This window comes from Agelaius phoeniceus, chromosome 8 (genome assembly GCF_051311805.1).
Source record: "Agelaius phoeniceus isolate bAgePho1 chromosome 8, bAgePho1.hap1, whole genome shotgun sequence".
Taxonomy (NCBI): domain Eukaryota; kingdom Metazoa; phylum Chordata; class Aves; order Passeriformes; family Icteridae; genus Agelaius; species Agelaius phoeniceus.
In genome coordinates this window covers 16,735,362-16,762,751 of record NC_135272.1, presented here as the reverse complement: position 1 = coordinate 16,762,751, position 27,390 = coordinate 16,735,362, and the positions used below count along the sequence as shown (strand labels likewise).

Sequence of the window (27,390 nt, the reverse complement as noted above, 5' to 3'; positions counted from 1 at the left end):
TCCTTCAGAAAAGGGTTTTTTTGTCTTTAAAACACCACTAGATTGTTTCTTTCTGTCAGTGCATGATACAATAGAAATCTTAAATCAATAACACTTCTTACTCCTATGCAATTGATGCATAACATCCTTCTTCACACAGAGGTTTAATGTGTTGTAAATTAATTATCTGGAATGCGTAGAGGGTCAATGGACCTTGGTATGACCAGGATGTAATGTTAAAGTGTTCCATTTCCTTCCAGCCCTGCTCAGCTCTCTTGCCGACTCCTCTCTCTGTGTCAGCTCTGCCATCTTCTGCACTTTGGTCCCTTAAGTGTTGTTAATGCCCCTCCAGGGCTTGATCGATAGGAAAAATTTGCTTTACCATAAATTTGTCCAACAATTTTCTTTCTTCTGAAGATGGAGTACCTTTCTAAACTGGGCTTGTATAATGCTCCTTAGTAAACTATTCTTACTCTCAGAGAAATTTAAAATAATAGCCTTGTTTTAAATCATAATGAAATTGCAGAGATTCTGCATAAACAAATGCAGATTAAATTTTTGGTTTTTAGGTGCCTAAAAATGAATCAACTATGCTTCAAATGTCTGTCAGGGGGAGTTTTGCTTTACTGTAGCTACACATTGAACCACATAGATGAATAAAACTGTTATTAACTGTGAAGAAACGCTGAGGGAGAGATTCTCAACCATGAAGAGCGCAATTAAAACATGCATTCACTGGGTTTAAAGTAGCCAATTTCCTTTAAAAATCAGAGAGGCCACCTCTATTATGTTTTTTGAAGCCAGCTTGGCTATTAGTTGCTAGGGTAACAAGATCCAAGACAGAGAATAAGTCCTGTCCAGGCAGCACAGTGTTATGGGTGTCTGAGATGAATGCAAAGAAATGCTGGTAGGAACATTCAATTATGGATTAGTTTAATTTTTATTTACCAGTCTTTTTTTTATACAAGAATGGTCAAAATATGTATATGTTTGTAATTAAAAAGATGCTAGTATATTTTAATTGGCTGAGTAACAGATGATACTAAACTATTAAAGCAGAAAATACTTCAAATCTCAATAAAAAAAAGGAAAGAGGTGCTACTTAAAACTCCCAGCATGTTGGTGGGATCAATTTAATGTCCTGTGCTGTGTCAATGTCACTTTCATAAACTTTTGCTGAAGTGCTTTTCCTACTGTATGTTGAATGATGTTGTCAGGACTGTGAGTCGGGGGTTCGGTGGATTTGAGTCTACTTTACTTCCCTTGATGAAAAGGTCACTGCCACTTGTAAATCTGTTTTACTCCCTGCACAGTTGTTAGTGTCAAAGTCTGTCAGCTCTGTGGGATGTTAAAATTATACAACTGTGGTAGGAACAAGGATCACAAATTCCCAAGTGGTACATCCCAAGAAAAAGTCTCTGATCTTTGTGTAAAAGTTCTGTGGAAAGTTTTTCATTCAGGATTTTCGGCTCACTTTGGCTTGATTACAGAAATAAACAAAATTTCTGTTCTGTTCCTCCCATCTGGTGGGCCTTCCCCACTGATAGCTCATCACAGGGCCACTTATGTCTGTAGCTCATGGTTGCAAGTGAAAAAAATCTGCTTTATTTTTTTAAGGTTGCAAGGGCTCCAGTTGAAGCACAATTAAAACCTGGCCTGTGTTGTGTTATGTGATTATGTTTTGACAAATCATCACTTTAGATCAGCTTCACAATTATTCATAAGTTATTTGGAAAATACAAGGAATAAACACAAAGTAAAACAACTGGCCAATTTAAGGGACAACACCTGACCTCCAAACCGAGCTTCCAACCAATGTAAGAAATGCAAATGAGAAAGCCTCCAAAAACCTAAATTCTCTTCTCCTTTACTCATAGTATCATAGAAACTGTTCTGTGTATATGCAAAGACAGTTTTTTACTCAGCACTTTTCTCATGTGAGTTGTCATACTTTGCCAGTATGCAGCAGATGCAGTGGGAGCACAACCAGCTGGAGAGCCAAGAGCTGTGGCTGTGTCCTCTGAGCTTGATTGATTGTGACGTGGAGTTTTCGAAGTTTTATGCTCTGGCTGTGCAGGAGATGGACACAAAGTTCTTTGCATGTGAAGTATGGCCAAAGCTTTTAGGTGGTCAATTGCCTGCTTAATCCAAAGGGCTTTGCTAAGACAGAGTCAAGCTTTTCATACAGTGAGCTATTTCCATATGACCTTGCGACTAAATTGATTTTTGAATGGAGTAGTTTGCTGCTGAGGAGACAGAATGGGACCTCAAAGGGGCAAACACTGAATCTTTTTGGCTTGACTTTCAGTCAAGGTAACTCACTGGGGTCCTGAAGGTGATGCAAGTAAACATCTGCCAAGTGAATCTTCGTGTCAAGGCAGCCATTGTGGGCAAACTGGGGTAGGCAGCCGTGGGTAAACATATATCAGTGTGCCAAGTAACCATCAGCATGAGGGGAAGAGGACACACTGTGAGGCTGATTTTCCTTTGCTTTAATTTTGACTGGAAGATTCTCTTTTTGTGCTGCTGAATCTGATCTAGAAGCTGTCTCAGGCACTCCTTTCAGTGATATGAAAGCAAAATCTTTCATATGAAGTTTTTCTTCTTGTCAAAGATTTGAATGATAGGTAAACAAATAAGAGAAAAAAAGAAAAAAGCTGAAGTTTTACTTACTCTGAGAAAAAAATTACTGCCATTTCTATTAATCACTATCTTGGTTTTATCGATATCTTTAAAAACGTCATCCAATTTGCCTTTAAGGTCACAAACACTTCTACTTAATTCTCCTTCCCAGTCTCCTGAGAGAATTGCAGCATAAAAATTCACCTATTCCCTTTCTTGTAAGATTCATTTCTACTATTTGAAATTGTCAAAATCCAAATGGCAGATATTTGTACTTGCATAATTAGAAAGCTGAATAGATGCCTGTCATAGCAGTGCTTGTGTTTTCTGAAGACTCACAATGTTAGACAGAGGGCATGTCTGAGGAATGTAAACAAACATCCACCTTATCAGGACTTTTACAACTGAGAAATAGAAAATAACATTTTTTTCCTACCCTCTGCCCTCCCTTATCCATCCAATTCTCTAGACTTTGCTCGATCTTTTGCAGTTTCTAGTTTTCAGTTTCTCTAGGCACAGGTAAATGAAGTACAATTACAAACTCTTGGAATGATTCTTTGAAACAGGAAGAGTGGTTCCACACTCTCAGGTTTGTACACACTCATATAATGGATATCTGGTATATAGCTACTTTTTCACTCTTAAATAAAATGAAGAAATGTGCATATGCTAATGTATCTGCATACATCTTGATATTTTTATTCTTTATAAAACCAGATTTTCAAAACCAGATTATTTATATTTCAAGATAAAAATCAGATATCTATTTATGATATAAATAATCAGATATATTTAATTATTTTATTCTGGACCAGTCTTCTACATGTGTTTCTAGGCAAAAGGAAATAGAGCTTAAAACAAAGACTCTGCCAGGATTTTGAGAGCTTTGGAAAAGTTACTTAAAGATCAAGCCTACTTACTAAATATCTGAGATGATTTACAGACAAAAAAATAATTTAAGGCCTTGTGTAGCACTTTCAGCCTTTCCAGAGAAAAAGGTTACCTAGTTGTACAAATATTCAGTATCAATGATTTAACCTTTCCCTTAGTAAATTAATTTGAAATACTGAATTTTAAAGTGGTTCTAAAGCATTGTGGAGAGAGACAATATTAAGATGCTGCTTATTCTTTGAGTCTCATTTAGCCATTGTGAGCTTCATACAGATGGTCAGAAATGGGCTTGTCAAACACCTGCCCATGAGTCTCTCCCAGGTATTACTGGGATTTTTGCTTATGCTTAACCCTGGCCTTTCTTCAAGTTTTCAGTTATATTCTCACTGCTTCCTTTCATGGCAGACAAAATTACACCCCTTTGGACTTCCTAAATATATGTATTCTACATCAGCCTGCAGAGGTGTCCTATTTTCTGAGTCTCATGTTATTATTATATTTCCCTCTCTTTTATTGTATTTTAAATAAATATTTCAACCTTTTAAACCTTTTTTTTTAATGCACTGAAACACCTTTACACTTTCATCACAATTTTCCAGATCTCCCATCTGCTTGCACAGTCTGTGCTGTCCATGTCACAGCCTCTTCTCTTGGTATTCCAAGAAGACACTTTCTCCTCGTAGTTTGTGTTCTTAATCTTGCCCAGAAACTTTCCTTTCCCTCTTGGCTTACCAGGCAATATTTTGGGATATTCTTTCAGATAGACTAGCAAACACCACCACTTTATTTTGTAGATGCAGTGACACTCTGGCAGAGCCCAGAGCAGTGCTATGAGGTAGTTCTGTAGGTCTCAGCTGTGTGTGGATGAATGAAGGATGTCTCTTGTTTCAGACTCTCTTCTGATCCTGGGGAAAGACTTTCCTCTTTGCTTGTTTACTTTGGTCTAGATCCCAGACCCAATGCTGCCTTAGCAGAGTTGAAACATTCTCAACTTCTCTTCAGCTAATTGTTATTTTTATTCTGAGAATGAAGTCTTTTGATATACACGAGGTGAATCAGGACAGGTATGAAGTGCTTTGCCGCAGTGTGAGTTCCTGTGAAGACTCCTTGTGTGGATTCTTACAGCAGCAGCCCAAAGAATCCCTTATTTGTATGTCCAAGACTAAAGGACTAGATGGAGACATGTAAATTTCCTGTAAGTTTTGCAATATCTGATATGAAGCATCAATATATTAGTGTTAGGCTAGAGGACTGCAGTTTTTTGAGAGAAACAGATGTGTGAGATGTGCATCATGTTACCAGTGGTAACATGGACAGCATTTTTTGAAAAAACTTCAGCTCAAAAATGTGGCTCAAGCAGAGGCTGAAACTGAAGCATCTGCTCAGCTGAGATGGAAAATTGTATTTGGGAAGAAGTGAATAAATACCCATGACAAATCTTCAGCTGCTCTAATTCATAATGGAAGTTCATTCCCATAATGGAAGATCATTCATAAATGATCATTACCCCAAACAGAAGCTCTCAGTGGCAAAAGTAATTAAGGCTGTGAGTGAAAACTATTATGTTGATCAAACTATATTAAAGGAGGAAGTTTATAAAGATTATCAATTCGTGACAAACTTCTTGCTCTGAAAAAAAAGTTTATACTGATACTTAAATTTGGAGAAGCATACTGTCTTATAAAACCCCAAAGAAGCCCTAAAACCTGTAACACTTTATCCAGCCTCATTGAATTGCTCTTCTGCAGAAATTTTGAAGGAAAAAAAACAATTAAGAAGAGCTGGTGTATGCATAAGTGCTAAATATGTGGAACATTCCCAGCCACTGCCACATGACAGTGATCCTGTCCCTGGGGTCAGGCTGCTCACTTGTAATTTCAGTGTGAGGAATCTCTGGGACTGTGAACCTGCTGAACAGGGAAAAACTGGTGACCTGCCACTCCTAAACCAGAATATACTATGCTCCTATACTTTTTCATTTAAAAATCTGTGCAACAAATCCAGATAAAGTGTCTTAACTGCTAAGATGAAGAGCTGAATAATTTTATAAATTAATTCTTTTGGAAACATCTTGCTAATTGCTTCAATGTTTTCGTTGTTACATCTGGAAGCATTGTATGTACCTTGCAGGTGCAGTGGCATTCTGTATTATTTATGCCTAATATTTGATGTGTCATTTTTAACGCAAAAATTAGTGCTACCTAAGTTCCTTTTTATAGACCAAAAAAAGAAGGAAAAAACCCTCCATCATTTCCATACTCTCACCCTCCATGTTCAGTTATCATCTGGGTTGCCCCTATTGTTGGTTAATGTATGAATAACAGCCTGTATTTCCCACTTGCAATCAGGTTTTACTGCAGGAATAAAGCAAGGTCAAAATAATATCTAATGTTTCGACAGCATGCTGGTAGTGTCCCCATCAGCAGACTATTCTTAAATAATAGCAACAAATTAGCATTAAAAGCTCTCCACAACAAGATGTGCTAAAATCATACTGGATGCTCAGTGACCTGTGCAAAGAAAATGTAATATGCTGCTTTCTAGTGCTCTCAGCCTCAGCTGCTGTAGTGTCAATTATGTCACTACAGCTTTTCAGAGGTGGAACCAACATGACTCAAGAAAATAAAACAAGAAAGAGAAAAGAAAAAAATAAACAAAAATAAACTCTGGATGCAAGAAGAGAGAGGGTTGCAAGCAGAGAATGTTTTGCTCCAGTGCCGAGTTTGAAGGGGCTGCCCTCTTTAGCACAATGGGAGCCAGCTTCCCTGCTGTTTTCTCTGAAGTGGCTCATTGCAGCACAGTAATATTATATCTTAATAAGCATAACACTCTGAACTGAGGCATATTTTTAAGTCAGACACATGGGAGGGAAACATATCAGAGCAGAGCTGTGTTATTTTTAATGGAGCATGTGTTTGTCTTGTAAGTGTGTCAGAAGAAAAGGAACAGGTCTCAGGTTTCTTCTCACCATGTCTAATGTAGGATGGGCACTCCAACTGCCTCTCTAAGTGACATCAGTGGTCTTTGATATTGCAAATGACACTTGTACCTCACATTCAGTGACACTGAATACGTATTGTGTGTTTCAGTGTTCATTGAAGCTCTCCTTCAGACAAAGCTCTTTGAAAACCAGGAAGACCAAGATAGTTTTCATTTGATAAACAAGATTTTCAGAAGAGACTGTCCTTTTCCCAGCTTTGCATGGGTGGGTGGTACAGGTGATGGGGCACATGCTCTACAGGAAAACATTTCCGTTTACATTCAGCTGGAAAGTGGATCTTGCAGCGGGGACTTGATAGCTGCCCTGTGTACCATACTGCAGCCCATGCCACTCACCTCTCATTCTAAACATCAAAAACTAATATTGAGTAAAAATGTTTGCAATGAAATTCCTAAGGAAATTTTACATTTCAATTAATATTGATAATGGGTTTTTTAATAAGTTTTAGGTCAAGATGTATCATAAATTAATTTTCCACAGAGCACAGAAAATATATACTTATTCTGTCTTTGTGGTATGACCGGATCTAGTCTTACATCCAGCAGCCAGCTGAGGCTGCTTGTCTATTATAGTATCTTCCACCATTCCTGACAAATGAACAAATAACTAGATGCCCTGTGAAACATTTTAAATAGAACTGTCTCCTGAAAAAGCCGTTACTGACAGAGACAGGTTCGATCCAGATCAAGGGAACCTGCTGTGGACTAGAGAGGATCAATACTGGTAGCTGCCCTTTTTATTTCAGATTTTTTTTTTTTAAACTAAACATAGGTAAAGATTATGATGACTAAAGTAAAGCAGAAAACAAGCAATCTATGAACTGAAGTGCATCCTTCTTATTAAACCTTATTGTGCTCTTAAAGCAGTAGCAGAAGCTGTTGCTATGAACTCTATCATGCAAGAGGCTTTCAAAACAGCATTTAAAACTATGTATTAGCTAGAAACCACTTTGCCCACAAATTCTGAAAGAGCTGAAAGTAGCTTTTGAAAAGGAACCAATGTATTTCATGGCAGAGTAAATTAGCTGCTATTTTTTACTTTTGAAGTATTTGATCAAAATCCAGTACTGAACATAGTGTCTTAAATTAATTCTATTTAGAGTGCTTCTCTGCTGGTCACAACCTGGATCCTACAGCACCAACTGCCCCCCTTTCCTGCTGTGTCCTTTGGTGTATGCACAAGGATTCCGTGTTTCCAACGCCAGCTGGAGGCACTAAGGTCCCATTCTTATCTTTGGAAACAAGGCATGGGCTTGTGACCAGATCAAAAACATTATTGTTTTTATTTATTGTATTCAAATAGCATCATCCACTCTGACTTTGCTTAGCAATGAAAATAGAATTTAAAAGAAAAGTCACCAGGACCAAATCAGCCCAGCAATGAAAACCTATCCCCCAAAATTTGACAGATTTTAGGAAGCAAGGCTGGCATTATAGACACAATATTCTTAATAGCCTTTGGCTAAGTCCAGGAATTCAGTTTTGCAATATAATCAATCCTTTACAATCCACAAGTATTAAATTCATCATTAGAATGTTGTTTTCCCCTTCCCAAACCTTCCAGGTAACAAGCAGCTCAGTAAGATGAGAGGCATTTGTTACTGGGAACAGCCTTAAGGAAAGCAAAAAGAGCAAATCTGGAAAACAGATTCACATTTTTCTGGAAATGGGTAGTATTCATAAAGCATTTAGCAAGTTCAAGGTCAACTTGCTCTCCTTCTGTATACTATTCATAACAGGCATTTGACAACTCAGTGACAGTCAATCTAGCAGCTGAACTGAATATATTGGGCTATCCAGTTTAAATAAAAACTAAATCTTCATTGTGAAATGAGCACAACAAACCCAAGAAGAGCAAAAGGCTTTCCTGTTTCTGAAATTCCAAATAAGATCAACAAATTACAAATGAGAGGAAATAGATCTAATTTTGATAAATAAGCAGATGTATGGATAAATGGCAAGAGATTATGATTCTTTACACTATGGTTGTCTTCTTGCTTCAGTGAAACAGCAATCCTGAGCATTCCACAAATTTTTTTCAGTATACCATGTCTGCAAAATTATGTAACATCAATAAGATATTGACATTTTGTAGTTACAATTACTCTGAACTTGTCTTTTCAGTCTCTACACAAGACCACCCTGGAGTTTATTTCATATTCACTTTTTCTCAGTGTGCTCTGGTATACAGTAAAAGGTATCTCCTAGTGGCTGTTGTCTTACTGGAAAGTGAGGAGATTACACTCATTGGATTGGAATAATGAGATTTCCATCTGACTTCAAAACTTGGTGAAAATAACAGCTCAGGGAGCCCCAGAGACATATGTTTTGGAAATTCCAGGGCTATTGAGTTTTGTATCCATGCAAATTCTGAGGTTGGGTGCATTTTCAATTCTAATACTTTTCTTTTTAGTTACTGTCACCATGGATCTTAGAGAGCTTATTCTTTGTCATGTACATTCCAAACAAAATGGATAAATATTATGTATACCTATCTTTTATAAAAAATTCTTCTAACTGAAAAATAATCTTAATATGGTGTATGTTGAGGAGCCATGGTCCTAAACAACCAGCTCATACAGTCCCTCCATCAATTCCAAATGGCACAGATATTTCTAACAGTGAAAGTGCATCATATCACCAATTGCCTTTTCTCTTTCATCAAGACATACAATGAAAATCCACTAGCAATTGTTTTGTGGGGGGTTCACGGATTAAAGATTAACTATAAATTGAGAGGGGTATCGAGTTCACAATATACTTGGTTCCTTTTTGGAAACCACTACCTGGTTTTGTTTTTAAAGCTGCCATGGGTTTTCAACAGGATTCTTACTCTAAGCACTCAGTATCTTTCATCAACCAGCACCCACTGAATGACTACCAGGGATGTCAGTGTCAAATTCCTCTGCAGACATCCAGCTGGACTCTCTACAGGGATTTATCTAAAAGAGCTTGCTGCAGGAATGATGTTACTAACAGCTCCACCTTCCCTGCTTTGCATCTTTCAAATATCAGCTATAAATATTTTGAATATGCTCATTATTTAAAATTTTAGACCTCCTTGCCAATTTTGTCAGGTATTTTAGAAGGCTTTCTGCCTACAGTTATAATGCATGTCTGCAGTCCAGGAAGACAGCTGAAAGCACAATGGCTCTGCCTCTATATTTGGAAACATCTGCTGTTTCATTTCCATGATGCACAGTGACGTGCAGTTCTGAGAGGAAGAACAAGTCTGGCACAGGAGACATTAGACTGTGGTTAAATAATTTGATACTGAAATTAGGATTTCCTCTTATCTAACCCTCTGGTAGTACTCCTCCTTTGAGTAAAGGATGCTGAAATAGTTGCTCAATGGTCCTCTGACTGTTTATTATGGAAATAAATCCCACCCCTAGTAAGGTAGCCTTTACAGGTATCAGCAGTCAGCTTCCTTCACATCATTTTGTCATTCTTGAGAGAAACATAAAGACAATAAAGTGTGATATGGAGTGAAAGCAACTAAATTGACTTAGGAGGAGCTTTGGTTTGAGAAGTCTCTAGATTCAAGGTGAGATATTGAGGATGTGGAAGAAGATTTGCTTTACTCTAAGTTCTATGAAACAATTGTGCCAAAACTCCATCATGTAAAAGCCTAGTTGCACATTCAGGAGAAGTGCTCTTTGATGAGTTGGGAAAATCTGGCATAATTCTATTCTTTATGGTGGTTTATTGTTTTTAATAACCAGTCAAATAATTTGAGGAGAAAATTGTGTGAATAATCTTAGCAATGTTTTATGGGTGGCTAAGGCAAATTGCAATACTGGGTGCTAGGGATAGTTTTGACTCTTATCCTCAGCTGACCTAAAAAAGGGCCCTTCCATAGGTATTTCCATGGTGTTCAACTGTTAATCACTGTTGGATCCAGGACAGGGCTCTGTGGTCTGACCCAGCACCATTACACCTATGGACATTTTATCCAGATAGAAGGCCAGGTAAAACCTTCATGGCTTCAGAATCAGGCCATGGGTTTCATTCTTCTCAATAGTGATTACCAATGGAACATTTAAATTAGAGCCAGGAGGGAGCATGGGGGTTTAGGAGACCTGGGATAACACATCTGGGAAATGCTGTTTGATATTCTTTGAGGCTGAGTCTCTTCTGAATGTGTCTGTCTGCAATAAGGCTGTTTATTGTAGTGTCAGAAATTTTGGAGAATGTAAAAAAAATTTATTTTTGAGAAGCCTTCATACAAATTGTATTTAAACTTCCCTTGTGCATTCATTATATAGGAACTTTGTTATATGCTTTCTTTTAGAGCAATATAATTCTATTGGCCAGGAATTCCCAGCTTTAAAAGACTGGGGCATGAAGAGCTACCTTATTTCTACAGAGAGAACAAACTCTTTTTTTCCCCTCTTAAATTTAGAACTTGGTGGAGTCTTTCTTCAGCAAAACTAAGAAGGTGCACATTTTGATCTGACAGATTCAATATGATTTGTCGAATTTTCTGAATCTCTGTGATCAAAGCTACAAAGATCAAACTATTCCATCACTTGACCTGAAAGTAATACAATACAGTTTAATATAGCAACAATATTTTGCTCTAGATGTTATGTTAAGGCTGTCTATCAATAATTCAGCTCTTATATAAAATATTCTTGCAAATAATATCCTGTACCTCAAGAACAAATGATCTGTGCAGATATATTTTCAAAGAATATTAGTCTCTCTGTTTATGCCAGTGAAGAGTGAAAGAAACCCAAGGGTGAGAAATAGAACAAGAAAAGGTTTAGTGAAATATGTGGGCTTGGAAGGAAAAACTATGAACATTTTGAGCAGTTTGACCTATAGCATGGTACGTGTCTTAATAACCCTATTGGTTTTTCGTCTAATGTTTTAAATCAGCTTTCAATAGATAAAAAATTACAAAATAAACTTTCATGGAAAAATATCCTTAAGAATGCAAGAAATGTAAAATAAGTACAGTATGTAATGATAAAATGGGCTGTTCTAAAGCAAGGCTCCTAACCTGAGAGATAAAAGTACCAAAAAAAAAAAAATCTCAATTAGGATATACAAAAGAATCAATACCTTGAAAAAAAAGAGAAATCTATGAATTTGCCCTGAGGTGAAATGCTACGGTGATGGGAACAGCTTCTATTGTAAGATGATGATATTATACCCCTACATTTTATGAAAGAATATTTCATGATATTTTCTCTTTACAGGTTGTTTCATGTTTGCTTACATTTTCAGAAACATTTTGCATCTTCACCTTCTAAACTGGCTGAAGAGGCATTGTCCAGCCATCTAGAAGGCAGGAGTGACTGCTTATGCCCCTGATTTGTAAGAGGTATGTTTGGGTTTGGAGTGGTAAAAGTTATGTCCCAAAAATTGCAGCATTGCTGTACTAAACCTCAATAAAATATGTTTTAAGTATGTAGAAATCATGAGATTGACTTCAAAGCCATGTTTTTGCAGTTTGGTGAATACCTTTGGTATGTCTGTTCTTCCTGGCTGTATTGGTTTAGAAGTCACTTCCTCAATTTTTCCCACAGTCATGAATAGAGTATTTTCATAAAACTAGTACTGGATGATTTTACAGCCATGTGACTGTAGGAATTGATGTTTAAGGATGCCACAAGAAATTCAGATACTACAATAACTAGTGCTAAGTGTGCTGTTTTCTCACATGATTTTAAATGCCACCCTGAAGGTGAAGGTTGAAAACACCTAAATTCTTCCTGCCAAGGCTGTTTTTGTTTCTTAGAGAGATCAGCTGTGTCAGAATCAAATCTCCCCTCAGGCCATTTTTTTTTTTAACAGCCAGATCACTTTTACCACCAACACTGGCAATAAAATGATTACTATCTGTATAAAGAACAGTGAAATTAAGACCTTCTGGAGAAGAAGCTACCAAAGCTGTACTCTTGTCCTGCAGGGTTGTTTCAGTGGGGTTCTGCCCCAGGTATCTCTTCAGGTGGGGAAATGGAAATTTTTCCTAGTTCCTGAAAGCTAATACTGATAATATGTCTTTTTATCCAGACTCATTTGTCTCTCTAGAGATCACCAGCACTATTACTGATACCACAACTTTATATTGCTCTAGGCAGCTTGTCAGCTTTACTGATCCTAACAATTATGAATGAAGATTTTCATGTGGGCAGGAGACAAAAGGGAATATCACCTGAAAGTTTCTGAAAAGGGAGAATTATGGACTGCCCCATAACTGAGAGATAATATGTGGTCTCCAAGGGCCTATCAAACTTTGCTGAGGATCAGCTGCAGAGCAAATAATCCCAGCACCAGATTGTTTCTCCAAAGGGAAATAATCAATGTGTCAATGAAAATGTGTAGGCCAAATGTACCATTGAGTACAGATGAGCCCCCTTCTTATTCCAAATAATAATGGTGTGTTTTCAGATTTATGGTGTCGCTCCTTTCCTTCTCCTGCTCCATCACTTCACTTTCCCTCTCCTACCCTGATGGCAGATAATACATAATCTATAAGATGTATTGGTGTGGATATGATGCTGAGATGGGATTTTTGTTTCTTCATTCTTTTAGTAAGGGAAGCTGAACAGACACATAGAGATGGATGGGTGAAGTGAAGTAGAATATTACTGAATAATCTTCAACCTTGAATGAGGAAAATGAGATACAGGATGCCTAATGTTTCATTGACATCCATGAAAAGAGACATAAAAACATCCAAACCTCTCTCAGTGGAAGAAAGTTAAGGGGACCACATGGAAAACCACAGCTCCAGTGAGAATGGTGACCCTGGCAGGACAACAGGGATCCCATCCATGCACCTCTCCTTGTGTGGCCACAGGGAGAGGCTGTGCCTGCTGTATCAAGAAAAAAATCATGTTTGGTGAGTTCTCACTGCAGTGCTTTCTTCCTGTTTCTGTGCAGGAGGTAATAGAGAACTCCGTGTTTCTTAATTTCTGTAGTAATTTCATGATTATGTTTCCAAAAGAAAGGACGCCTTCTTATTTTCATAATTAACAGGAAATACATGTTATACATTAAATGTGACACAAGAGAGATGAATTATGCAGTAAATTCTGTGTGCTGATCAGCACAAAGCCCAAGGCACATTCAGCAGAGTTGCTGTGAAGATCTGTAATGAGTTTCAAGTACATCATTTCCTGATGGAGGGTAAGAAAACATCCATCAATGCTAATTTTCCCACAGTTTTTAGCTTTTTATGAATACTTTACAGCTTACAAAAAAGATGAATTTCTAAAGTGCAACTTGAGGAAACTCTCTTAGTAATTAGAGAGTATTCCTAGCCAAAACTAATGAGGTGTGAACCTTAAACATGGGGACGGTTCAAAGTTGACAGCCCCAGCCTCCAATTTCTTCAAAAAGGTTAAATTAATTCCTCAAATCTGAACATGGATATTTTGTGTTCTAGTTGAATTTCAAACCAATCATTGTGCCTTCAAAAGTGCAGAATTTGGGTGTTGTTCCTGATTCTCTAGTAGTTTTATACAGCATTAAGTAGTCTGAAAAAGCAAACTCCAATGAGATTGGGGCATCTTTACACCAAGCTCAAGGATTTTGTGAAGTGATGCTGACTTTGTAGTGGAGCACATGACCATGCACACAGCTCTGTTCTCTGCAGCTTCTGTCAAGATGTTGCAACAGAGCCATCCTGACATATTAGGAGTGAGAAAATGGATTTTAGATACTGGCAAGGAGGGAGGGACAACTTTTCTGATTAGGCAGTTGTTCACCTTATATTGAGAACTATCTACTTGATTGCAGTCTTCAAAGAACACAAATATAATATCTGGGAATATTTTTCCAGCTGGTGTATTTTTTTTTATTTAGTGAGAAAACATTAAATATATTCCACAGCTAATTAATAAGAAGTGTTTATATGTTGTATAAATAACAAACATAAATGTATTAAGTATAAAAAAATTATACCTGCTATACCAAGGTGCTTAACACATTAAAACCCTGGTGATTTTAGAGAATTTAAAGGTTATCAGGTCAAGAGTTGTGAAGAGCTTTGATATGTGAGGAGGGTAAAACTTTTTATTAAAACTCATCCTCAGTGGGAGCATCAGGTTGTTATTTTACTGCATGTGTCTCCTGCTTATGTCCTTCAGTTTTGTTAAGTGAAAACTCTCTCAGAGGAGATCACTACTCTTATTCAATCAGGAGTTAAGGGTTTTTTCCTGAGATAGAATTTAAAATCAGTGTTCAGATTTCTTAACAGAGACTACTTTCCAGCACCTGTCACTTGAATGAGAAGGCTTTTCTATATCCAGAGCAGATTTTATTTGATGAATCCCAGAATTAAAAGCCATAACCTGAACAGCCTCAGGGCTGGAGTCTGAACAGCACCAAAAAACATGATTTCTGATATATATGAATAAATTGAAGCTGTGCTTACAGAATTTAGAGCCACTTGAATTCTGCAAGGCAATTCTCACTCTTCAGTGTTACATCAGTTCCAAAGCAGAGCTTGTTTCAGTCATGTTTTTGTTAGCATTGACACTCATGGGAATAGGTTTTTGTTCACAAATGTATTTCAAGGAAGAACTGTACCTTCATGAGGTGCAGGTTTTCATGACCAGCAATACTGCAGAGACACATTCCTCCTCTCTGAAATATTTCAGCTACTCAAACAAGACAGAAACAATTCCCTGTGACTGTGTGACTAAGTTATGAAAAGTAAACAATCACTCTGGGTTAATCTGGTTTCTACAAAGAAATTAGGTGATGAAATTTTTTCACTCTAATTACACAGTGATCACTGTGAATATTCAGACAAAACAGGATAGAATCTTTCATGTGCTGATTTATTCTTGCTTAAGGTAGGCAAAAATAAGTTGTTGAGCTCTGGTATTAATACAAAACTATTTTGTGATCCAATAAGGGATGGGAATATAACATTGAATATTATTCACTTATCTTTGAAGCAAACAAAACTTTTGTAGTCTAATACTACACTCATTTCCCTGCTCAGTAGTTAGCATGCCAAAGTGTTCACACTGGACCTTAAAATGAGTTAGAAAGCTCAGGAGTATATCAACATTTGCAGCATAAAACTGTCTTCTCTTTGATCATTCAAGCTTTCCATCACTCTAGGTGGTCCTAACTAATAAGGAACTGTGATCCTCTTCACTACTTGATTCCAGTAGCCACACAACAGACCACATGCAGTTAATGCTTGCCATTAGTGTTTCAGTCAAATACCAACACTTATCTACAGATTTATGATCCTTTTAATTACATATTTATAAATCATGTCACTATATGTATGGGAAAAAAACTGTCTCTTTTAAGGATTTGAAGATTCTGCATCTTTTTTTGGGGATATTTTTTCCCCTCAAGACAAAAACCTGTGCAAGTTTTTTAATGTATCTGATATGTGTTAGGGGCACTGCTCTATGTTCCACACAAACATGAACTATGAAAAATAGAATCTGGTTTTCTCCAGATATTTATATGAAGTTCTTTGGATAAGAATCTGCTTTACAAATCTGACATACCTGTGCAATGCCCAAACTGTCAGCATTCAATCCCATATCTGTGCTTCAGCAACCCTTGTCTACCTGATTATCAATGCTGAGCACTAAGAGCTCCACTCACTTTTTGTGCTGAGAACTCTGAAAAACATACCTGCAGAGAAGGAAAGGGCAGCTCAGAATGAAATACATGCTTCTGGTAACACTCTTTTCCCAGGCAGCTATTCCATAACGAATTTAATCTGGTTCTGACTCTTTGAACCATGATGACTGCACACAGACTGCACCAGTTAATGTGTCCTGTCCCAGTTAAGGAGAAACAGTGGCCATGGGGTAACAGTCCCATGGAGCAGATACCCAGCTGTGGGCAGAGATGTATCTATGTCTTGTTTAGGTATTAGGGTTTAATGACAAATTAGAAGGGCTGATAATAGCATTCTTGCAATGAAAATTCCTTCTGAATGGAGTTAAAAGCAGCTTTAACCAGGCAAATCCTCCCTAAATGTCTATCTTGTGTATATATAGCAAAAAATCTGCTAAATTTGAGATTTTTGAGACTGAAGACATTGCTGAAGGGAAACTTTGTTTTGTAACTGATCTCTGTGAAACTTTAGGCTCTATCTTGCTTTGATTATATGTTGTTTGGCTGACTTCATAATCTTAGAAAATACATGTTTGTGATTGGGTCATGGTCAGCTATGTAAGTTAAAGCAAGCCCTTGTAATGCATAAATAATTCCTATTGTAGAGGCTTATGATAGTAACCCCCTCTCCCCAAATCTTGTGCAGGCAGGAATTTTTGCCATGATCTCTCCTGGATATAAATGATTTGCAGCTTGGAGATAAGGATAGTAATTGGTTCCTGTTGTAGTGTCTACAGCACCCACTCCCAGCCCACTTATTCCTATGGGATACCTGCTTAGGCTGGATTATCTGACAGTGGGTTTTTCTGGGGATGTCTCATGCAATTTGAAGCACTGAGCACTAATTGTAAGCACTACTAAGCTGAAAAAAAGAAATAAAAAACCTGACCTTTTTAGTTTCATTGCCATACACAGTCTCATAATTCCACACACTGCTTAGAGTTTGGATTAACCCCGCACTGGCAGTTATATGCTAGTGAAACATATAGATTTGGGGCATTCATTTTTTCCATTTTAATATAGAAGTGTAAATTTTAAATAATTGTGAAAGATATGAACTTAAAAGAGGGAAGATGTCTGCTCTGAGAGAGGAATAACACAATGGATTTGCTCTGAGCTGCCTGGGATCATTTAAAACCAATGAATTAAAAATCAGATAGTTGGTGAGGGCTATAATTTACATTACAGAGGTGATAAAGCCTTTTGTGTTCCTATTTGCAAAGAAAGCATTAAACTACAGTGATTTTTGATTTTTTTTCTTCCCACCAGGGAGAAATGTGAAACTCAATTTTACCCCCAATTGGTAAGGTGCTAATTTGTCTGACAAGTTGTTGGAATCTCAGCATGTTTGAGGTATCCTTGATGTATCAACACCTTCATGCTGAATGAAGATGCCTTTAATGTGTAAATGTTTAGTACATATCCTTTATCTCATTAGCCAAGAACAATACAAACCACACACAGGCAAGAAGGGTCAGAAGCAAGCTCCAGTCAAAGAGAAAAATCTTTTATGTTCTAATTAAATGAGCAAACATTTGGAATACATCTCTTTTGCAAATAGTTTATCAAAAACTACACTTGAAATTCGCAGCCTCACTCGAGTTCTAAAGCCCTGATGAGTCTAATATCAAATGATATTAGATTTCAATCCAAGCACCATAACTGATGTCTCCAAGTTCTTCTTACTGCATGCAATATCACAAATGATTAAGATTAGTAGAAGAAAAGCAGTTGTTAATAAACCCACCAAGGTATACTTCTTCAAAGTATGTCTGTTAGTCTAAACCTTCATAAGTTATACATAAATTGAGAAATTTAGCTTCATTGACCCTTTTGTGGAAATGGAAAGTTTTCTAGGGAGACCTGAGGAGTGCTGGGGAGGTGAAGTGAGTTCTTTGCTGGATGTCTTCTAATAGGACTTACCTGATTGTGAGATGAGAAATGGCTGGGGATGTGGAGGATGTGTTCACACACACTCCCAAGGTTCTCCACCTTGGCTCTGCTTCAGGGGGTGCCTCTTTCTCTCTCTGCTTTAAAGCATAAGGTGAACTTGGGTCCACAGGCAGAAAAACAGAACTTCTGCTCTGTTTGGAGCCCTTGGAGGGGGACACCTGTCCTGCTCAGCCTTTGCTGTGGTCCTTGCCAGCATTCCCTTCCCTGCAGGCCACGTGGGCACACTGGTGTGCTGCAAACTTCTGGCTGCACATGAGAGATGAGGGACGCTCTTTTCATTACTGTACTGTATCTCCACATTGCATTACACATGTTTGTCAGTTCAGTTGCAACTGAGCCCTGGTCCTGTGTATGGGTTCATTCCTTCTTTCTGCTTTTCTTTTCCAGAAGCTGAGCCCTTTGAACTGTGGAAACTTGATGACTTGCAATCAATAGTCTGTGAAACAATAAGGTCAGCAGTGCGAAGATTCAGATTTTCTGCCTCTAAACGCAGACTGATGTGCTGGAACACTGAGGTGAGTCTGACCTGAGCCTATTGCCTGATAGAAGAATGGAGTGGGAGGAAAGAGATTCAAAGTACCTGGAGAGCTGTTAATACAGTGTCCATCCTCTTCACATAGATAGCTGGGGGAAATGCACTGTGTAAACCTACAATAGATGTGACTGACAAATGTCAGTTTCTTGTTAAATGCTAAGCACTGATGGACCCTGAGAATGGAATTCTAAGCCCCATATGCTACAATGCAACCCTGCAAAAATGTCAAGATGTCAAGAACATATACAAGGGCAGTCTTAAGATCAGTTTTTCCAATCAAGGTAAAGTAGGAGTTTAGGTTTAGGGTATATACGTACATATATATATATATTTTGTTTGTTTGTTTGTGTGTTTGTGTGTTTGTTTGTATTTGTGTAGTTTTACAAATACAAGAATATTATATTTATTTTTATCTGGGGAAATAGAAAGTTACAAGACTTGCATAAATGACAGAAGTGTTATAGGGTGACATGCTTTGATATGAAATGCAAGTTTGGACTCCGTTCCTGATGGACACTAAATTGAGGCTTCTCAGCTGGATCTCAAAGTACAGCTGGTGTAGGAGCTTTAAACAATTTGGGAGACTTCTGTGCAGATGAACACGTTACATGGGCCGTACAGAAACTGGCATCACAGTTACCCTGCAGCTATTCATAGTCAAGAACTTGCACAGAATATTTAGTCCTTAGAAAAAAGAAAGAAAATGTTTTTTGACTAAAGGATTGAAGCTTCTTTTGTGCTTTGAGGCTACCACCTCATGAGCAGTTTGTCTGAAATTACTGCTAGAGTGATTACGGGAGTGTGGCAAGGATTCCAAGTTCACAAGACAAACCCTGCACAAACCAGCCACAGCAGCTGTGTGTTTCTGTGGCTGGTGAAAACTCTCTGGATTAGTTAGCTTGTGTAAATACTCATGATCATGAAGTTGCTGTAGGCTTTACATAACTTCACTGTGTTGGTCTCCAATTCATGTATCTACTACTAAAACAATTTTCTAAGTACTGTTAAATATTTTCCTTGTATTTGTGTTTGGAACTCAAATCCAACAAGCAGCAAGAATCAGCCAGTCCTGACAAGGTTCAATTTCTGTCTGAAATTATTAGTTGGCATCAATTTGAAAAAAAACCAAAAAACCAAACCCTACTGTAAATGAGGTTTTTTATTTGAGAGTGACCAAAACAGGTCACAGGAAAAACAGGACAAATAAGAAAAGACAGAAAGAAAAGGCTAGGAAGACAGAGCAGTTATGTCAACATATTTTGCATGGACACTTTGACTTTCTTGCTATATTCATTTACTTTTTCACACAGTTTCAAGTCACAGCAGAAGTAATCTTAACAGGAATAAAATTCTGTTGCTGACATAAAACAACAGGGATGAGATTTACATATTTTGCTTCAGTTTAGGTGCCTGTACTGAAAACAGTGAGACTTGGAGAAACTTGAATATACTTGCAGATCTCGTGACTGTTCTGTTCAAACAGAATTTTTCAATTCTACAGATAAAGCTCTGGTTTTGCTAAGGTAATGATCACAGAGCACTTGTCTACTTCTAAGTGACAGAAGTAAATATTAGTTTCAGATTTTAATCCAGCCTTCAGATGCCTACATATTTCTTGGTGCTGATATTGAAAAAAATTGCAGGAGTGCATGTGCAGAATTGGGAAATCAGACCTGGGTCCTTGGAATTGCTCCTGGGCCATAAGCATATGCAAAGCAGAACACTGCTAGTTTCCTCTGGCTCATTTCTAGTTTTGGGATTCCAGTAGTTGTTGCTAAATGCAAACCCCTCAGTGCTGACCCCTCCTACATTTCCATTTGCAGCTGCACATTCTGAATGCTGTAAAAGCAGATCTCAGAACATGGTGTGATCTGCAAACATATACATGATACATGAGCCACAGTAACTGTTCAGGCTTGCAGTGGGGATCACAGAGAGCTCACAAAAAAGCTGTATTTGGAAATGAAATTGTGAAGATGTATGAAAAGATAAAAGAGCGCCTTGACTTCTGCAGAGCATTTTGCCCCCAATACCAAAATGCCACTGCCTACACAAAGGCACAGAATTTATTGTCCCTGTCTCTCATTAAGGGTGTTTGCCTGCATGATGTTGGGATCAGCTGTAGCTGAGACAAAAATCACACTTATCTCAGATCCCTGTTCTACCCCAGTGCTGCTGGGAAGGTCTGGCAAAGCCTCTCCTTGTTTCTGGACATTTTCCATTGAAGCATCAATGGTGCAAGTTCAGGTAACAATTGTTTGCAAGGCTGAAAATGCTGCTAGTGAGAGCTGGATGAGCTTTCCAGCTGCTCCACCTGTTACTCCTGTCAGGTTCCTGGCAGCCTCATGGGGTGCACTGGGATGTTCATATGGCACTGGGTGCACGGTAGTGCTGGGACTCTGAGCAATGCTGCACAACCCATGTTCTGCTCCTGGATGTGTCTCCTCAGCTCCTTGCTCTTCCCACATAGCAGACACTGGATCACAACTCTCCTCTTCCACCTCCTTCCCTTTCCTATTGTACAGGCACGTGCATATATTTAACATCAGCTTCACTAACTGTAAGCCTTAGTACTATTATATTTTCCTACCTTAAGGAAACTTATTCATGGTTAACTGAATTAGCTGTTTTAGAGCACTGCAATTATTTGACTCAGCATAGTTAAGACTATACCTCCTGGGTGCATATTTTTTTTCCCCACAAAAGTTCTCAGGGCACAGAGGGTCATTTTCAAGGCTTGTATCTATCTAAGGCATTTGAAGGTCAAGCCCAAGTGGTCTTTGGAACTGCTTTGAATCCTGAAATCAAATTCTTCTAAAACTGGTATCTCCTGGTAAGGAAACAATCTGCTGGATGTGGATTAAACAGATGTCTGAATGAGTGGCCTATTTCTCTAGGGTTTGTCCTTGGGAGCAAACAGGGTGACTTTTGTACTCCTGGAGACTGAGTCTAGGAGAAAATCTTTTTACTGGAGAAACTGATAAAAGATACCACAAATTTCACCCTGGCATAAAAAAAGGCTTCCTGGCAACTGAGGCAGAGCCTTACTAGTGTTGAACAGATCCACTGGTGATTTTAATTCACTTGAAACTGAAACTTCATGTGTGGGAGCAGTACTCCAAGTACAGGATTTTGTTTCCATTTTTCTAAGGGGAAGCCTGGAAGAACTTAGGAGATAAACCAGAACCTGACCACTTGGCACTGATGCCAGATTTTTACAAGGTGATAGCTTTTCCTTAGGCATGTAAATGAAATAAGGCACAGCTAAAAGCTTCCACTACCCAGAGCTCCTCATGACACTTGTGGACAAGCCTCTTTCAAATCTCTAAAATTTCAGAACACTTTACAAAATTTTTGCCAATGGCCTATAAAGACCAAAAGGGAGCCTGTGAGGAGCATACAGACCCTCCCTTCTCACTCCCCTCATTCTGTTCTGGTCCCCCTGGCACAGAGGAACTGCTCTGGTTTCTCAGGGACAGCATTTGGTTGTTAAATTAATTTCTCACAGGGGCCTTTCCCTCTTTTCCAGGCTTTTTCAAAATGACAGGCAGAACCAAAATCCCATTCGATTAAAAGCAAGTAAAAAAAGGGAGATGAACTCCTAGCAAACAAACAAAAACAGTTTGAAATTTTGACTTAAAAAGCACGGCAGTGTTTTACCAGCAAGGACTGAATTCATTAACACTACCTTATTTGTGCTACCATTAAGAGTTTTTCACTGTTACTGTTCAAAAGCATTTTTCGAACCTGCTGTTTTACTGCTTTGAAATAGCTCTACCCAGGAGTGAATCTTTGCATTTATTTTCAAAACAATCAATTCTTCCACGTGTAAGACTTCATGCAAGTCCAGTCTTCAAAGACAAAAAATACCAGGCTTCCTTTTTCTAGACCACTTTCCTCTTCTATTCCTCATCTTCCCCACATTTCCTTTCTTTATTTGTGTCCAGCAGCAGTTCCTATGGGCATGTGCTGGGGTAACATGCACATGCATGCCCTTGTACACACACATGAATAGGCTCAAAAAATACAGATCAGTGCCTTTTAACTCCCCTATATTCTCAACTATTTTTGTTTCTCCATATCTTCTCCTCTTTTTTTTATTTCCTTTCCTTTTCATCTGCCCACCTTCTCTGCTAGTATTTTATAATGCTGTTCATTGCTTTGATATTCTGAATCCAGGGTTTACTGCAGTCCTGAGCTGCTCTCATTGCAGGTGATTCTTGACACTGAGCACTGTCACTGCTTTTTGTGATGCAACAGCCACAGGCAGAAGCCTGCGACCTCCACAATGTTATCCTTAAACCATTTTCACCCAAACAGGTCCAAATTTAGACTGTCATTTGAGTATGACAACTGAGACCTGATCTATAAGACCATTAAGAACATGCTGGATGTTGGAGCTGGGGTAAAAAGCATGCTTTTGTTCTGAAAAGCACACCACAGCAAGCTCCTGTGGAAACACAAATTGAGGTGGGCTCAACCACCTCAGCACCTCTAACAGCCATTTAAGCCCCTTTTTGTGACTTTAGCACACACGTGTTACACAGCTATGTGGGTTAATAATGTGAACAGACAGGAAGCAAGAAACATTAATGCTGTGTCAACAGCAAAGTTCCCATCACTTCTTGGCAAAGCCCCGTGCACACTGACAATCTGACAAACACGTCCAGCTCAGGGAAGGTTCCTGTCCGAAATGCTTCTGTACCTTTCAAACATGCTGGTTTACAGCTGCCATCTCTATGCTGCAGCAAGCTGCAAAAACATTGAAAAAATAATTTAGCAGGATTTAAATAAAGAACAGAGGGAAAATAAACGTGGAACACCTAAATGTGGCTGGGGATGTCATCACAGCCCAAGGCAGGGGTGTCGCAGCCTCCCCCTTCTGAGTAGGGCATATGAGAGACTTCGGTAAGCGGCCGCACACATGGATGGCAAAGGTTTTGCTGGGGATTTTTCGGGGTGGTTGTGTGATAGCAGGTAATGTTTTCAAGTGAAGATAACGAACTCGTGGTAAATTCTGAGGGAATGGCTTTCCCCTGCCTGTCGAGCAGATGATCCAGGGAGCAGTAGGGCTGTCCGTAGCCTCTGGAAGCCGCAGCAGGAGGAAGGACATCGCGGAAGGGAGGCAGCAATGGATCGTTCTACCGGAGCGCTGCCGGCAGCAGGAGCCGCGGGGCCCGCGGGCAGCGGCCATGGCACCGCCTCGGCCGCCACCTCGCGGCCAGCGCCGGAACTGCGGCCGGCGGCGGCAAGGACCGACCGCGGTTACAGAGCCGCAGCCGGGGCCCGAGTCACGGAGTCACCCCAAAGTGTGCCTCTTCATTTCAACTGGGAGTTAAATCCCATTCTCACTGCATTTGAACAATGTAGGCACGTTGCTCCTGCTGTTAATAGGCCAGGATACTTTGACACCGAGTAGCAAGACCAAGTTAAAGCATTATTTCTTAATCTCTTTTCTCACTCATTCTTCTCTTACCAACCTGAGAAAGGTACTAGAAGTGGGAGGCAGGGACCCTGTGTGCATTTCTAAGGACAGGCTTTATTGCTTTGAAATGTTAATAGAAAAACAAGTAAAATAACAAACTACATCCACTGCATCTCAGTAAAATGCTGCTGTCAGTCAGTGTAATTCCCACCAGCTAGCAATAAAAATGTTTTGACGTCCAAGCTCATACACACTTCAACAATAGTTACCTAACAGGAATTTTCTACTATGGAAGTATTTCTTTCTTCACTCTTTTAGAATCATGAAAATGTTGATGTGCTACAAAGTCCCGTTATAAAGTGCACCCTGTCAGGGACAGCAGTCACCAGAGCAGCTCCGTTAATTGTGCTGTACAGAGCAGTCATGTACAATACAACTGTTATATTTCATACTAAAAACCAGCTTATCACGACAGACAGGCTGCTTTAGTTTCTTAAAAAATACCATCAGACCAGACAGTGCTTGTAATTGGAAATTTAGTGTCTCCTAGTTCTTTGGCTAATTAAGCTTCGTTCAGGCTGTACCCTGAGTAAACAAGGAGAAGGTTTTCTTTGGGCAATTGCAGAGCTAATGGGTGCCCAGCTTATGCTTAGCTCCACAGTCATTAACAGCATCCAGCACAAACAGAGTCTGACAACTCCTCCGTTCCCAGCTCCAGAAGGCAACTGAAACCACAGCAGCCTTGAGTCACTTGAGCTGCATTTGCAAAGCAGCTGGACTGTGCAGAGCAGCTCTGCTGATCCAGGCTCTCCACCACACTTCTGCCTGCAAAAGTCAGGCAGGGATGTGGTTTTGTTTCTGCGTGGAAGGAATCTGTAAGTGATTTGAAGGTTCAGAGTTCAGGGGTGGTTTGGAAAAACACCCATCGGGCTGCAATGCCTGCAGGGGAGCTGTCTGCTTTGGTGGAGTGTCTCTGGGTATTTCTGGCATTTCACCTCCTGACTCAAGTCAGGAAAACTCAAAGAAAGAAAGACTATGGAAAAATACATCCAGACACTTCTGAACATGGAAACCAGTTTCCTAATGTTTAGTCAAAGGTAGAAGCCAGTTCTTGTTTCACCCAGCCTCTTTGAATTAGAAAAAATTCAGTGCAGTTTCCTTTCAAGTATTAGATAAGCTGCACAAATAGTTGCCCAAGAATCAGAGCCATGACTAATTCTTGTTCATTAGATGTGAAACATAAATAACTACTTGTTTCACTACTGATTAATTACAGTGAGATGCCTCCAGCTCTGTCACATGTGTCCAGATCTGCTTCCACACTGCCTCCTTTGAGTAAATCTGTGTCATCATTCTGCAGACTTTTGCCATTGAGAAGAAACAGAAAAGCTGGGTGCCAAGGGCATCTGGCTCTGCAGCTCTGGCTCTTGGGGGTTTAAGAAGAGAAGGGGATGATTTAAGAAGAGCTCCAGGGGGTGAGATACAGCCACTAGTTCTGTTACTGGCACAATATCCCCTGTCCAAGGTACAATTCCCAAATGGCTTTCCTAGGCCATCACGCTGCAAATATTTCTGGAAAGTTCTGTAATTTGTCTCAGCAGTATACACAAACATTCCTTAATGCATGACTTTCCTACTGTCTGCCTGCTTCCAGGATTTTCACTGGGTCACTGCATTGGTGCTGATGCATTCCCTGGGGCTGCACACACATTGCCACGCAGCCAAAGGCAGGGGAAACTTTGCTATTTCAGGTCGAGTTGATTACAGGTTTTTAACTGAAACATGTTTTTTTCTTTTCTTTAAAGAAAACACTGAGTCACAAGAACTTAAACTTACCTTTTAAAAGGATTGATTCTGAGGGAAAAGTTTCCTAGATGGGGTGGTCTTTCTGTATATAGCAAAAAAGGAATTCTTCCATGACTGGGGCATTTGTGTGTGGGTGCCCTGTAGCCAGCAAAGTGCAGTGAGTTGTGAAATAACAGTCACTGAGCCTGAGAGGGAATCAAGAAGGGCAACAGTCTGGACCTACTTTGCAGAGCAGTTTCCAAGTCTTTGGGTTGTGGTGTCAGTATGCTCTGCCAATCCATTTTGTAGAGCTAATTATAAGTTCAATGGGTCAGGGAGAAAACCTCCCAGGCCAGCATTTAGAACAGCTGGGTGAGATAGGACCAGTCACACATCCAAACCAGACACAGGAATGACCTGTGCACAGATATCTCCATGCAATGAGCCAAAGGATGATGCTGCTCTTTGTTCAGCATGACATAGAGGCAAACTCAAAGGCCTCAACTCTTTTTTTTGATGCAACCTTCCGTGTTTCTTTCTACCCCAATGTAACAGAGATGAATAGACTTAAAAATGGAGGTATCTATTTATAATCTCATTTTTCCCTGCCTCCATCTCGCCTGCTTTTAAATGTTCCTGTGCATTCCTGTGCATTTAAAGGACTAATTTTGTTTAATTTCAAAACTGAAGCTGGTGGGAACCAAGGATGGCCTGAAAGTAATTGTGTTAACAGAAAGTAGTGCTGTGAGGTCAGGGGAAAGTGCAGGACCTGAGTGCTCAAAATACCATCAGCTACGTCATGAAAACAGATGTGCTCTGTAGCTCCTTTCTGTGTGTGGGGAATAGGCTCAAGACCAGGGTCTGCTCTGAACAGCTCAGCAAAGGTTTTTGCCCTGTTCTTCTACTTTCTACTTTCCTTTCCAGAGGGAACCTAGTTGGTTTGGGTTTTTTTTCCCTCTCCCCACTTGATTTTCTGGTCACTGTGGAAAACTCTCTGAAGTTAGTATACAGAAATTATGACTGGTTTAAAAAACCCTAAACACCAAAGAGCCCAAACTGTCCTCATTTCCTCTATTTAAACCACATGTTGAATTATAACCATTTAAGTAGGAGGAAAACAAAAACATATTTCACTGGGTTCCAGGAAGGCTCTGAATGGATGGCATTTTTATCAAGGTTTTATGTGCCCTATCCAGACACCCAAAAAATTGTGCTGTACATCAGATTTAAAGTGAGCTGTTTTATTACATGTCCAGAAATGACTGCATCAATGGCAATGTGCACAGCTTGTAGTCCTTGCCTCAGGACTCAAGGCTGAAGTTTGAGGTGAGTTTTTGGGTGGTGGAAAATGGCTGGTGAGGTTTCAAGATTCAGAAGTGTTATTGGCTATTTCTAGTGTGTTTTAAAGCTGTACAGGATGAGCTCTTGAGCTTCAGGTGGCAGCAATACAAAATGCTTCTATGTTTTCTCATACACTCAAAATTAATGTGAGTTTGCACACTAGTCTTCCTCTTGGGTTTGGGGCTGTCATTGTCCCCAAAGGGACTACTTGCAGATGTACCTGTCTTTTGTTAATTCGGTTTGGGTT

At 39.2% G+C, this 27,390-nt stretch overlaps 1 long non-coding RNA gene across 1 annotated transcript in view; it reads left to right on the top strand.

The window, feature by feature from the left end:
• The first annotated feature begins 829 nt into the window (after window positions 1–829).
• Window positions 830–27,390, top strand: part of LOC143694699 (uncharacterized) — a 105,543-nt gene continuing 78,982 nt past the window's right edge. The window contains exons 1-3 of the long non-coding RNA XR_013183353.1: window positions 830–886; window positions 11,700–11,824; window positions 18,445–18,572. This is a non-coding gene — a long non-coding RNA (uncharacterized LOC143694699). The remainder of the gene's footprint in view (window positions 887–11,699; window positions 11,825–18,444; window positions 18,573–27,390) is intronic.